We start from the raw sequence: 14,390 nt of genomic DNA, 5'->3' as shown, positions 1-14,390 counted from the left end.
AACAACAATATAATGTATATGTTGTTATCACCTAGATTTACCTCGGACTGAAGGAAGGAAACTTCCAGGGTAACCACAAACCAAGCTTAGCCTTGTAGCTAGCCCTATAAGGCCAGGAGAGGGCTCTCTCATTTAGAATCTCAGTCGAAATGACTGGATCGAGTAAGGATTTTAGGCTAGGTATAGTAGCACGGGAGTTTGGATTGGGTTTTCTTGATGTTTCGCTAGATCAGATGGAACTATGTAGTTTAGGTCCAGAAAATTAGGTCAGAAATATAGGGTGTTCTATGGGGCAAGGTAGGCATAGGCTTTAGCACTTTAGGCTTAATGGTGTGAGGTGTTTAAGACTGATGAGGAGCTGAGAAGGGCACACGACAATCATGGATCCTTCTCAAGCAATAGAAAACATGTAATATTGAATGATTTCCCAAGGTAGAGCATTGTTACAATGGATTCTACCTATCAAACTTGATAACATTAAATAAGAAGCAATGAAATGGATTATGGCATGCATAAAACATGTAAACAAATGATTACAAAAGAAGAAACTGTGTTAAAAATCTATACCACAAGGATCCCATAAAAATAGCTAAAAATCTTAATAATCTCTTTGCCAAACTGCTTACAATGATGTACAATGAAGCTCTGAGCATCCAAGTGAGTCCAACCTCTCACAAAGAGAAAGAAGAAGAATATATAGACAAGCATTCAACCTCCTCCCATCTTTAGGGGTCGAATCCCTAAGATGAAGAGCTGATCTAACTAATACTAAACAAGGAACATGAATATAGGAATTATCAACAACTGGCCTCCAAAAGTGAAAAACAGATTCATTTGACTTCAAACTAAATCCTAAAGCAATGAATCTACCATATACAACTTTTGAACCATTATATTGACAAGCCATGGCATCATTTACAATAGTAAATCATTCACCAGGAGAGAGAATCCATGATCATAGTCAAAAACTAGAAAAATAGGCATCCTAAGAAAAATTTGCTCTACACGCAGTGCCACTGGCTCAACGAGTAGTGCCACTGGCTCAACGAGTAGTGCCACTTTCAAGTCCCTTTTAAAGGCCTTCCCCGCATCCAAATTGAGTCTATGATAGCTCATTGTAAAGGTCTACAAGTCAACTTTATAGAACACCTAAAATGGATGAATTTGGAGCTCATTTGACTGCTAAAAAATTGATTCTCCCAAGGTTTCTTTTGTGTGTCCAAAACGTGGTAGAAAGGTCCTTTTTAGGTTGATTTTGGACCTTTTGGTGGACCAGATCTTCTCCAAAACTTTTGAAACTTGTTAGGGTGCATGTCTTCACCGCTCTAGATCCAAAAATGTAAACAATATTTTTATTGGGTGCACCTAGGAAAAGCGCAGCACCAGTGGCACTACGCTTTTGGGCAGTTTTCCTCTGTATTAAAATTCAAAATTTAAAAATGGCAAAATTTTCCGAAAATTTGGCCAAAGTTTGTGTGAAGCACCACCATCATGTACCTTGATGAGCCAAGGAAGCCTCAGCCAACATTCTAAGTCTATCCTCTTCTTTCTTTCCCTTCAAGGCCCGCCTTAACCTAGCTTTTAGCTTCTTGATTCTTATGTTGCTAATCCTATTGCCAGTCCTGTAATGATTGGCCATGTGTCTGAGGAACTAATTATCTTTTTTGGCCTCCTCACTTGTTTTCACTTGACTAGAAGGTCCCACTATTTCTTGAGACACTAGTGGAGGAATTTGAGGACCCTTGAATATGTCATGAGCAATAAATGTCCCCCAAGGGATGTTGAGGATACTGAAATGATGAAGAACAATGATCTTGATCAGGGAGTAGAATGAAGGAGTAGGAAATGAGAGGGAGGGCTTGTTTTGAGAAATTTCACTTGGGGAAAAGGGATAAAAGGGATGGGTAATATGGAACAGGGATAAAGGGACAAAGGGATAGGGGATAGGGCAATAGGGATACGTTTTAGAGCTATAATGAGTGATAGAAGGAACAATGATAGGTTAGGGGTTTTAGGCATACATGGGAGATTTTAGGGTTTCATGTTTCTCAAGGAAAATGATGCTTATGATGTGGATATGCAAACAAAAACCAATCTATGGGATGTCAACTTACTTGTAGGCAGGTGAGAGAAAGAAAATTTCAAGTTTGTTGGAAGTTTTGAGGCTTTTCTAGCCTTCCTGCTTAACACATTGTGCCAATTCCAAGACGCGTAGCGTGAGTGTAAAATTGCACTGGAAAATTTTTCTAGACGTGCAGCACCACTCCCTGAACACATAATGATTTTTGCAGGCCACTTTTGAATGCCTTCCCGGTGTCCAAATTGGGTGCAGGATATCTCGTTGGAAAACTTGTTAAGTGTAATTTCTACAACATCTTGCATTTTTTAGTTTGGAGCTCATTTTGTTTATCAAAAGCTCAATCTCCCAAGATTGGTCAAAATGTGCAAAATGAGGCTACCGAAATTTAGAGTTCTTTTACAGTCAACGTTTGGAGGTCTTATTCAACTCCAAATTACAATTATGATAGCTCATTGGAAATCTCGCTATGTCTAGTTATCATTTGTCTCATCACGTAAGTCATTTGGTTAGTCTAGCTAGGTGAAATCTTGATTTTCCCAAAGTAACTCCAGAAGTGCAGCAACTCTCCTGAGGCAAATGACGTTTTGGACATTTCTCCCAAACCATGAACCCTGTGTAAAAACTAAAGGAGATTTTTCTTCTTGGGTCTATTATGGAAAAAAAACTCTCTAGTTTTTTTCAAATTCATCTTTTATTGCTCAGAAACATCATTTGAATAAAACCTATCCTGATGTGAGGAACAGGGGATTTGTAGAAATGAAGGGAAATGAAGGGAATGATCAACTTATAAATTCTTGAATTTTTTTTGGGAAATATGGAGGGATCTTAAGAAGAAGGGGAAAGTGTAATTTCAAGGATCGTGTGAGGGGAAAGGGTTCAAAAGGGAAAAACACAGGCCTAACCTAGAAAATTGTCAAATTGTAGCAATAGGCTAAGGTTCTGGGAAAATGATGAATTTGAGGGATATAAGTGATGGGAAGTGTTTAAGAAGATATTTTAAGGGTAGGTGAAGGTGTATGAGCATCACGATATAAGTTTTGTTGATGATTTTACCATCCAAGAAAAATTACCTTCAAAACACTAGGAGAGGGAAATGAGCTTAATTTAAGCACAATTGAAGCAGAAACAAGGTGTAAAATGACCCATTGGAACCTGAAATATGATGACAACTCTTTGAATGATGGTACACTCAGCCGAATGGTGACATGGACCAATACTCGGAAAAATTTGGGAGGAGTAGAAATAATCATAGACCTAATACCTAGTGACCAAATTTTACTTGAAGACTCATTGAAATGACAAAATGTTGACGTTGACACCCCAAGACCACTTTATCAAAGCATATTTTGATCACTAGTGAAAGGCTGCAAATATTTATGCTAACATTGGCTCCATTGGGGATGGTAACTCCTTCGAGGTGCTAAGAACATTGGAGACCAAGTAGCCTTATCCATTGGGCATGGAGTGAAAAAAACTCAATCTGAAATACATGACTGAACATTGATGACTCAAAGACACAAAATGACTTTTACTCAACTGAAAACTGACTCAATACTAAAACAAAACTGACAAACTGGAAAAGATGCTCAAAATGGAGGTTATTCAATAAAACCTACTCTAACTATTCCATTCTTCACCTCATCATGTGAAATGAAACAACCAATGCAACCAAGTAAGCATTATGGCTGCTATTTTAATTCTCTGCAAGTGCTCACTTATGAACAACATGAGAGAACTACTAAAAGGAAACTCCCATGAAAACTTGTAAATAGATCCAAATTTACCTAGATTGAATAATATGGATTCTCTATCTGACTGCACAAATACTGCATAAGGATCTTGAAATTCATGTCCACTGGGAATTAGCTCATCTAATGGATTACATTTCTTCTCCTCATACCATGAATGAAAAATTTCATCTGAGCTTTGTGACGAGACTCCTGCTGAAAATGACAAAGAAAACGGCTTTTGGATCAGGTTTGTATCAATACTTTTTCCAATCTCATATTTAGCTAATGGAGAAGGACTTTGACTATATACATCATCCAACACATCAATTATTGGATCGTGAAAATTTTGAAAAGACTGTTGCGACCCATTTTCTATTGGTTCCAATGAGACTGCATGACTTTCTATAGCCTGCTCATTTGAATATATACTATGCAAAATTTCCTTCAAAAATTGAAATGATTCGAAACATAATGGTACGAAATCATCTAACGTCATTTGATCATATGTTCTAGCTCCCAAGCCTTCATCTACAACCTGGCATTCAATGGAACTCGAGGGCTGCAAATATAGATATGAGAAGTCTTGAACAAGGATTTCATTGCCCTCTAGATGGTCCAGATCAAAACTTATCAACAGTTTATTTTTGGTTGCATGAAAGTTGTCTCTAATGAATTGAAGAGAAGTAAAACAAAAAGGCAAAGATCCTTCACTTACATCAACATTTTCTGCACCTTCCTCCTCACTTCCATAGCTGATATGCATCAGTTGATCATTGTATTTGAGTTGCTGAAAGTGAACTTTGTCCTTCCACAAACCAGCTGCTGATTTGTCTACAATATTAGCTTCTATTTGGATAACATAATCATCAGAATACTGATCAAAATTAGGGAAATCATCAATATAAAACATGCCATCAAGCATACATGTCATATCAACATATCTCTCTTCTCCAAGATGATCTATAAGACAATCATGATCATATCTATGACAACTGGGATAAGAAAGAAAATCTTTTGGATCAGCCACTTGTTCTTCTTCAATCAGAAATCCATGGTCTTGAACATCATACTCTTTCCTTTTTGTGATTTTTTTCATCATCTCTTCCACTACACTTACCAGAATGTCGAACTTTACCTCTAAAGATGTCGATTCCTCCATATCTATGTTCTTCATCTTTTCTTCCTTCAATTTTGCCCTTCTGATCAGCAGATTAGCCTCTACATCTACTCCACTATTTTGCATCTCTTCTAGTGTTGCATGGTTCCTTTCCTTTAGATGAAACTCCATTTCCAAATCAAAGGCATCCAGGTAGTGCAAGAGAGCTGAATCAAGTGGATGTCTTAAATTAATAGGCATCGAACAATAGACTTGGTTAAATCTGGCAGAAAATTGTTGTACTGTCTGCCCTGGCTGTCTTTTCAGCTGGTTATACTCTTCTAGAATCAAGAAAGGGTTTTTTCTGACCACCCAGTTGTCGAGGAAAATTTTGACGAACTGCTGGAAATCTAAGATGCTCGCATCAGGTAGGGTTTTGAAACAACACTTGACTTTGCCTTGCAAAGAAAGAGAAAAAAGACTAATACTGACATCCTCATCATCAACCTCAAAAAGGTCAAGAAAAGACTCAAAATTTAGTACATGTCTCTCAGCAATGATGTTGTCATAGTCACCATCAAATCTTGGTAGATATAGTTAATGATTTTTAGGGAAAACATGGGAGATAGGAGGTACAATTAGAGGCTTGTATCTATCAAGAATTTTACAAGGTATACGTGTATATAAAAAAGATGTAGAATTATTCTTGATCTCTTGACGCTCATTAGTTTGAAGATGGTCATCATAAGATTCAAAAGAAAGGTCTTGATCAAGATCAAAGGCATGTGAATATTTTGTATCCACAATCTTCAAAGGGAAAGAATCACATGCAGGTCTAGGATCTTTTCTCAAATACAGTATACTTTGTAAAGCCTTCTTGACATTCTTGGGAAATGAGAAGAAATAATTTATAACAAAGAACGTAATGTCTTGGAAGAAATGCCAACTTGAATACCTAATCTTTCCATATTGTCGTTTCATGTTTCTGCTGGTCAAGTTCATCCTCCAGTGGAGTTTGTGGATCTAATCTCCAAACTGATTTGGAGTGGACAGGTGAATGATTTCAACCTTCTTGTGTTTGATTGTTGTCCACCATCACATTTTGTTGAGGAACATAAAACTATGTTCCCCAATATGGTTGATACTATGTTATCACCTAGATTTACCTCAGGCTGAAGGGAGGCAACGTCCAAGGTAACCACAAAGCAAGCTTAGCCTTGTAGCTAGCCATACAAGGCTAGGAGAGGGCTCTCTCCTTTAGAATCTCAGTTGAAATGACTAGATCAGGTAAGTATTTTAGGATAGGTATAGTAGAACGGGAGTTGTGATTGGGTTTTGTTGATGTTTAGCTGGATCAGATGGAGCTAGGCAGTGTAGGTCTAGGAAATTAAGTCAGAAATGCAGGGTGTTTTATGGGGCAAGGTAGGCATAGGCTTTAGAACTTTAGGCTTAATGGTGTGAGGTGTTTAAGACTGATGACAAGCTGAGGTGGGCATGTGACAATCATGGATCCTTCTCAAACAATAGAATACATGGAATATTGAATGATTTCCCAAGGTAGAGCACTCTTACAATGGATTTTACCTATCAAACTCGATAGCATTCAATAAGAAGCAATGAGATGGATTAAGGCATACATAAAACATGTAAACAAATTATTACAAAAGAAGAAACTTCACTAAATCTCCATACCACAGGGATCCCATAAAAATAACTGCAAATCTTATTAATCTCCTTGCGAAACTGCTTATAATGATATACAATCAAGCTCTGAGCATCCAAGTGAGTCCAACCTCTCACAAAGAGAAAGAAGAAGAAGATATAGAAAATCATTTAATCTCCTCCCATCTTGAGAGGTCGAATCCCTGAGATGAGGAGCTGATCTAATTGATACTAAACAAGGAACATGAATATAGGCATTACCAACAACTTGCCTCCAAAAGTGAAAAACTGATTCGTTTGACTTCAAACTAACTCCTAAAGCATTTAATCTACCCTCTACAACTTTTTAGCCATCATATTGACAATCCATGACATCATTTACAATAGTAAATTATTCACCATGAGAGATAATCCATGATCATAGTCAAAAACTAGAAAAATAGGCATCCTGAGCAAAATTTGCTCTACGTGCAGCGACAGTGGCTCGACGCGTAACGCCACTTTCAGTTTCTTTTTGAAGGCCTTCTTAACATGGAAATTGACCCGGGATAGCACATTGGAAAGGTATTCAAGTCTACTTTCTAGAGCACCTAGAATTTATGCATTTGGAACTCATTTGTCCTCTCAAAACTTGATTCTCCCAAGATTTCTTCTGTGTGTCTAAAAAGTGGAAAAAATGTCATTTTTAGGGTGTTTTTGGACCTTTTGGTGGACTAGTTCTTCTCCAAAACTTTTGAAACTTGCTAGGGTGCATGTACTCACCACTCTGAATTCAAAAATTCAAACCATTTTTTTCATTGGGTGCCCCTAGGAAAATCGCAGCGCCACCGGGCAATTTTCCTGTGTATTAAAATTCAAAATATGCAAATGACAAAATTTTCCAAAAACTTGCCCAAAATTTGTGTGAAGCACCACCATAATGTGCCTTGGTGAGCCAAGGAAGCCATAACCAACATTCTAAGTATATCCTCTTCTTTCTTTCCCTTCAAGGCCTTCCTTAACCTAGCTTTCAGCTTCTTGATTCTTCTGTTGCTAATCCTATTTCCAATCCTGTAATGATAGGCCATGTGTCTGAGCAACTGATTATATTTGTTGGCCTCCTCACTTGTTTTCACTTGAATAGAAGGTCCCCTATTTATTAAGACACTAGTGGAGGAATTTGAGGACCCCTGAATATGTCATGAGCAATAAATGTCTCCCAAGGGATGTTGAGGATACTAAGATGATGAAGAACAATGATCTTGATTAAGGAGTACAATGAAGGAGTAGGAAATGAGAGGGAGGGCTTGTTTTGAGAAATTTCCCTTGGGGAAAAGGGATAAAAGCGTTGGGTAATATGAAATAGGGATAAAGGGACAAAGGGAAAGGGGATAGGGCAATAGGGATAGGTTTTAGAGCTATAGTGAGTGATAGGAGGAAAAATGGCAGTTTATGGTTTTTAGGCATACATGGGAGATTTTAGGGTTTCATGTTTCGCAAGGAAAATGATGCTTATGATGTGGATATGAAAACAAAAACCAATGTGAGGGATGTCAACTTACTTGTAGGCAGGTGAGAGAAAGAAAATTTGGAGTTTGTTGGAAGTTTTGAGGCTTTTCTAGCCTTCCTACTCAACACACAACACCAATGCCCAGATGCGTAGCGCCAATGTAAAAGTACAGTGGGAAAATTTTCCAGACGCGCAACGTCGGCCTCAACGCGCAGTACCACTCCCTCAACACGTATCACTTTTTGCGGTCCACTTGTGATGGTCTTCCCATTGTCCAAATTGAGCATGGGATAGTTCATTGGAATACTTTTCAAGTCTACTTTTAATCAAATCTTGTATTTTTCAATTTGAAGCTCATTTTCCCTGTCAAAAGTGCAATCTCCAAGGACTAGTCAAAATGTGCAGAATGAGGCTGCCAAAATGCAGAGTTCTTTTGTAGTCAACGTTTGGACATCTTCTTAAACTCTAATTTGAGCTCATGATAGTGCATTGTAAATATTACTATTTCTAGTTGTCATTTGACTCATCAAGCAAGTCATTTGGTCAATCCAACTAGGAGAAATCTTTATTTTCACAAAGTCACTCCAAAAGTGCAGCAACTCTCCTAAGGCAAATGATGTTTTGGACATTTCTCCCAAACCATGAGACCTGTGTAAAAACTGAAGGAGGGTTTTCTTCTTGGGTATATTATGGACAAAAATCTCTATCATTTTTTTCAAATTCATTTTTTCTTTCTCAGAAACATCATTTGAATAAAACCTATCGTGATGTGAGGAACAAGGGATTTGTAGAAATGAAGGGAAATGAGGGGGATGAGGGTATTAAAAATTCTTGAGAAACTTTTAAGAAGTATGGAGGGATGTAAAGAAGCAAGGAAAAGTGGAATTTCAAGGATCGAGTGAGGGGAAGGGGTTCAAAAGGGCAAAACACATGCCCAACCTAGACAACTGTCAAATTGTAGCAATAGGATAGGATTTCTGGGGAAATGATGAATTTGAGGGATATAAGTGATGGAAACTATTTAAGAAGATATTTTAAGGGTAGGTGAAGGTGTATGAGCATCATGATACATGTTTTGTTGATGATTTGACCATCCAAGAAAAATTACCTTCAAAACCCTAGGAGAGGGAAATGAGCTTTACCTAAGCACAACTGAAGCATAAACAAGGTGTAAAATGACCCGTTGGAACATTAAATATGATGAAAACTCTTTGAATGATGGTGAATTCAGCCAAATGGTGACATGGACCAATACTCGAAGAACTTTGGAAGGAGTAAAAACAATCCTAGACCTAATACCTAGTGAGCAGATTTTACTTGAAGACTCACTGAAATGACAAAATATTGACTTTGACACCCCAAAACCACTTTATAAGAGCATATTTTGATCACTGGTGAAAGGCTGCAAGACTGATGCTAACATTGGCTCCATTGGGGATGGTAGCTCCTTGGAGGTGCTAAGAACACCGTAGACCAAGTAGTCTTATCCATTGGGCATGGAGTAAAAAAGAACTCAATCTGAAATACATGACTGAATATTGACGACTCAAAGACACAAACTGACTTTTACTCATCTAAAAACTAACTCAACACTAAAACACAACTGATAAACTGGAAAAGATGCTCAAAATGGAGCTTATTCAATAAAACCCACTCTAATTGTTCCATTCGTCACCTAATCAGGTGAAATGAAACAACCAATGCAACCAAGTTAGCATTCTAGCTGCTATTTGAATTCTCTGCAATTTCTCACTTATGAACAACAAGAGAGAACTACTGAAAGGAAAATCCCATGAAAACTTGTAAACAGATCGAAATTTTCCCAGATTGAATAATATGGATTCTCTATGTAACTCCACAAATACTACATAAGGATATTGAAATTCATGTGCATTGGGACTTAGCTCATCCAATGGATTACTTTGCTTCTCCTCATACCATGAATGCAGACTTTCATATGAGCTTTGTGGCAAGACTCCTACTAAGAATGAAAAGAAACTGGCTTTCAGATCAAGTTTGTATCAATACTTTTTCCAAGCTCAGAGTTAGCTAATGCAGAAGGATTTTGACTGCAAACATCATCCAAAACATCGGCTATTGGATCGCGAAAAACTTAAAGAGACAGTTGCGACCCATTTTCTATTGGTTCCAATGAGATTCCATGATTTTCTACAGGATGCTCATTTGAATATATGCTATGCAAAATTCCCTTCAAAAATTGAAATGATTCAAAACATAATGGTACAGAATCATCTTGCATCATTTGATCATATGTTACAGCTTCAAATTCTTCATCTACAACCTGACATTCAATGGCATTCGGGGGCTGAAAATCTAGATATGAGAAGTCTTGAACAAGTATTTCATTGCCGTCTAGATGGTCCAGATAACTTATCGATGGTTGATTTCTGATTGCACGAAAGTTGTCTCTGATGAACTGGAATGAAGTAAAACAAAAAGGCAAAGATCCTTCACTTACTTCAAAATTTGCTGCACTTTCCTCCTCACTTCCATAGTTGATATGCATCAGCTGATCACTGTATTCGAGCTGTTGAAAGTGAACTTCATCCTTCCACAAACCAGCTGTTGATTTATCTACAAGATTAACTTTTGTTTGGAGAAAACAATCATCATCATGTTGATCAAACTTAGGGAAGTCATCAGTATAAAACACGTCATCAAGCATACATGTCATATCAATAGATCTCTCTTCTCCAAGATGATCTATAAAACAATCATTTTCAGATCTATGACAAATGGGATAAGAAAGAATTTTTTTTGGATCAACCACTTATTCTTCTTCAATAACCGAGCCATGGTCTTAAACATCATACTCTTTCCTTGTGGTGATTTTTTGCATCATCTCTTCCACTGCACTTACAAAAATGTCGAGCTTTACCTCTAAAGATGTCGATTCCTCTAGATCTATGTTCTTCACCTTTTCTTTCTTGAACTTTTCCCTTATGATCAGCAAATTAGCCTCTAAATCTACTGCACTATTTTGCATCTCTTCAAGTGTTGCATGGTTCCTTTCCCTCAGCTGAAACTCCATTTCTAGATCAAAGGCATCCGTGTAGTGCAAGAGAGCTAAATCAAGAGGAGGTCTTATATTAATAGGCATTGAACAATAAACTTGGTTAAATCTAGCAGAAAATTGTTGCACTGCCTCCCCTAGTTGTCTTTTCAGTTGGTTATACTCTTCTAGAATTATGAAAGGGTTTTGTTTGACCACCCACTTTTCGAGGAAAACTTTGATGAACTACTCGAAATCTGAGATGCTTGCATCTGGTAGGGTTTTGAACCAACTCTTGACTTTGCCTTGCAAAGAAAGCGCAAAAAGCCTAATACTGACATCCTCTTCATCAATTTCAAAAAGGTCAAGAAAAGACTCAAAATTCAATACATGTCTCTCGACAGTGATGTTGTCACATTCACCATCAAATCGTGGTAGATATAGGTAATGATTTTTAGGGAAACCATGGGATATTGGAGGTAAAATAAGAGGCTTGTAACTATCCAAAATTTTACAAGTTATAGGTGTATATACAAAAGCTTTAGAATTATTCTTCATCTCTTGGGGCTCATCAGTTTGAAGAGGGTCATCATAAGATTCAGAAGAAGGGTATTTATCAAGATCAAAGGCATGTGAATATTTTGTATCCACAATCCTCAAAGGGAAGGAATCACATGCAGGTCTAGAATGTATTCTCAAATACAGTATAATTTGTAAAGCCTTCTTGACATTCTCGAGAAATGAGAAGAAATAATTTATAACAAATAATGTAATGTCTTGGATGAAATTCCAACTTGAATACCTGATCTTTTCATATTGTCTTTTCATGTTTATGCTGGTCAAGTTCATCGTCCAGTGGAGTCCACGGATCTGATCTCGAAACTGATTTGGAGCTGCCAGGTGAATGATTTCAACCTTCCTGTTTCTAATCGTTGTCCACCATCAACAATCAGATCTGAACTTGATACATTTTTCTGAGGAACATAAAACTACGTTCCTCAGTATGGTCTCCACTATGTTATCACCTAGATTTAACTTAGGATGAAGGGAGACAACTTCCAGGGTAACTACAAACCAAGCTTAGCCTTGTAGCTTTTCCTACAAGGTCGGGATATGGTTCTCTCCTTTAGAATCTCAGTCAAAATGACTAGATCAAGTAAGGATTTTATGCTAGCTATAGTAGCACGGGAGTGTTGATTGGGTTTTGTTGATGTTTCGCTGGATGAGATGGAGTTGGGCAGTTTAGGTCTGGGAAATTAGGTCAGAAATGCAGGATGTTCTACGAGGCAAGGTAGCCATAGGTTTTAGCACTTTAGGCTTCATGGTGTGAGGTGTTTAAGACTAATGAGGAGCTGAGGAGGGCATGTGACAATCACGGATCCTTCTCAAATAGTAGAAAACATGGAATATTGAATGATTTTCCAAGGCAGAGCACTCATACAATGGATTCTACCTATCAAACTTGATAACATTGAATAAGAAGAAATTAAATTGATGATGACATAGATAAAACATGTAAACAAATTCTTACAAAAGAAGAAACTTTTCTAAAACTCCATAGCACAAGGATCCCATAAAAATAGCTGCAAATCTTACTAATCTCCTTGCCAAACTTCTTACAATGATGTACAATCAAGCTCTGAGCATCTAAGCGAGTCCAGCCTCTCACAAAGAGAAAGAAGAAGAAGATATAGACAAGCATTCAACCTCCTCCCATCTTCAAGGGTCGAATCCTTAAGATGAGGATCCGATCTCACTGATACTAAACAAGGAACAGGAATATAGGCATTATCAACAACTTGCCTCCAAAAGTGAAAAACTAATTCATTTCACTTCAAACAAACTCCTAAAGCAATGAATCTACCCTCTACAACTTTTTAACCATCATATTGACAAGCCATGACATCATTTACAATAGTAAATCATTCACGATGAGAGAGAATCCATGATCATAGTCAAAAACTGGAAAAATAGGCATCCTAAGCAAAATTTGCTCTACGCGCAGCGTCAGAAAGGTCATTTTTAGGGTGTTTATGGAACTTTTGGTGTACCATTTCTGCTCCAAAACTTTTGAAACTTGCTAAGTTACATGTACTCATCGCTCTAAATCCAAAAATGAAAACCATTTTTTCATTGGGTGCCCCTAGGAAAAGCGCAACACCGGTTGGCATGCGCTTCTAGGCAGTTTTCCTGTGTATTAAAATTCAAAATTTGCAAATGACAACATTTTCCCAAAACTTGCCCAAAATTTGTGTGAAGCACCACCATCATGTGCTTTGATGAGCCAAGGAAGCCTTAGCCAACATTCTAAGTCTATATTCTTCTTTCTTCCCCTTCAAGACCCACCTTAATCTAGCTTTCAGCTTCTTGCTTCTTATGTTGTAAATCCTATTGTGAGTCCTGTAATGATAGGCCATGTGTCTGAGCAACTGATTATCTATTTTGGCATCCTCATCTATTTTCACTTGACTATAAGGTCCCCCTGTTTCTTGAGACACTGGTGGAGGAATTTGAGGACCCCTGAATATGTCATGAGCAATAAATTTCTCCCAAGGGAGGTTGAGGATACTCAGATGATCAAGAAAAATGATCTTGATGAGGGAGTAAATGAAGGAGTAGGAAATGAGAGGAAGGGCTTGTTTTGAGAAATTTTCCTTCGGGAAAATGGATAAAAGGGATGGGTAATATGAAATAGGGATAAAGGGACAAATGGATAGGGGATAGAGAAATAGGGATAGGTTTTAGAGTTGTAGTGAGTGATAGGAGGAACAATGATAGTTTAGGGTTTTTGGGCATACATGCAATATTTTAGTGTTTCATGTTTCTCAAGGAAAATGATGCTTATGATGTGGATATGCAAACAAAAACCAATGTGAGTGATGTCAACTTACTTGTAGGCGGATGAGAGAAAGAAAATTTGGATTTTGTTGGAAGTTTTCAGACTTTTCTAGCCTTCCTGTTCAATGCAGAGCGTTGATGCCCAGATGTGCAGTGCCACCCTCTACGTGCAGCGCCAGTGTAAAATTACAGTAGGAAAATTTTCCAGTTGCACAGCACTAACCTCAATGCACAATGCCACTCCCTCAATGCATAGCTCTTTCTGTCGGCCACTTTTGAAGTCCTTCCCAGTCTCCACATTGCATGCAGGATAGGTCATTGGAACACTTTTCGAGTCTACTTTGCATAACATCTTGAATTTTTTAATTTGGATATCATTTTCCCTGTCAAAATCTCAATCTCCCAAGATGGTGAAAATGTGCAGAATGAGGCTGCCAATTATTGTTCGTTTCAAGATAAACACGGTGATTAGAGTGGCATCT

General features: G+C 37.7%; 1 pseudogene; it reads right to left on the bottom strand.

Annotated features, from left to right (window-relative positions):
- The window catches only part of LOC149183789 (uncharacterized), a 107,215-nt pseudogene that overhangs the window by 73,393 nt on the left and 19,432 nt on the right, over positions 1–14,390 (bottom strand).

Source organism: Pinus tabuliformis, chromosome 3_2 (assembly GCF_031772625.1).
Source record: "Pinus tabuliformis cultivar Carrire ecotype Pingquan chromosome 3_2, CPIR1, whole genome shotgun sequence".
Lineage (NCBI taxonomy): Eukaryota > Viridiplantae > Streptophyta > Pinopsida > Pinales > Pinaceae > Pinus > Pinus tabuliformis.
This window is presented reverse-complemented; position numbering and strand designations above follow the sequence as displayed.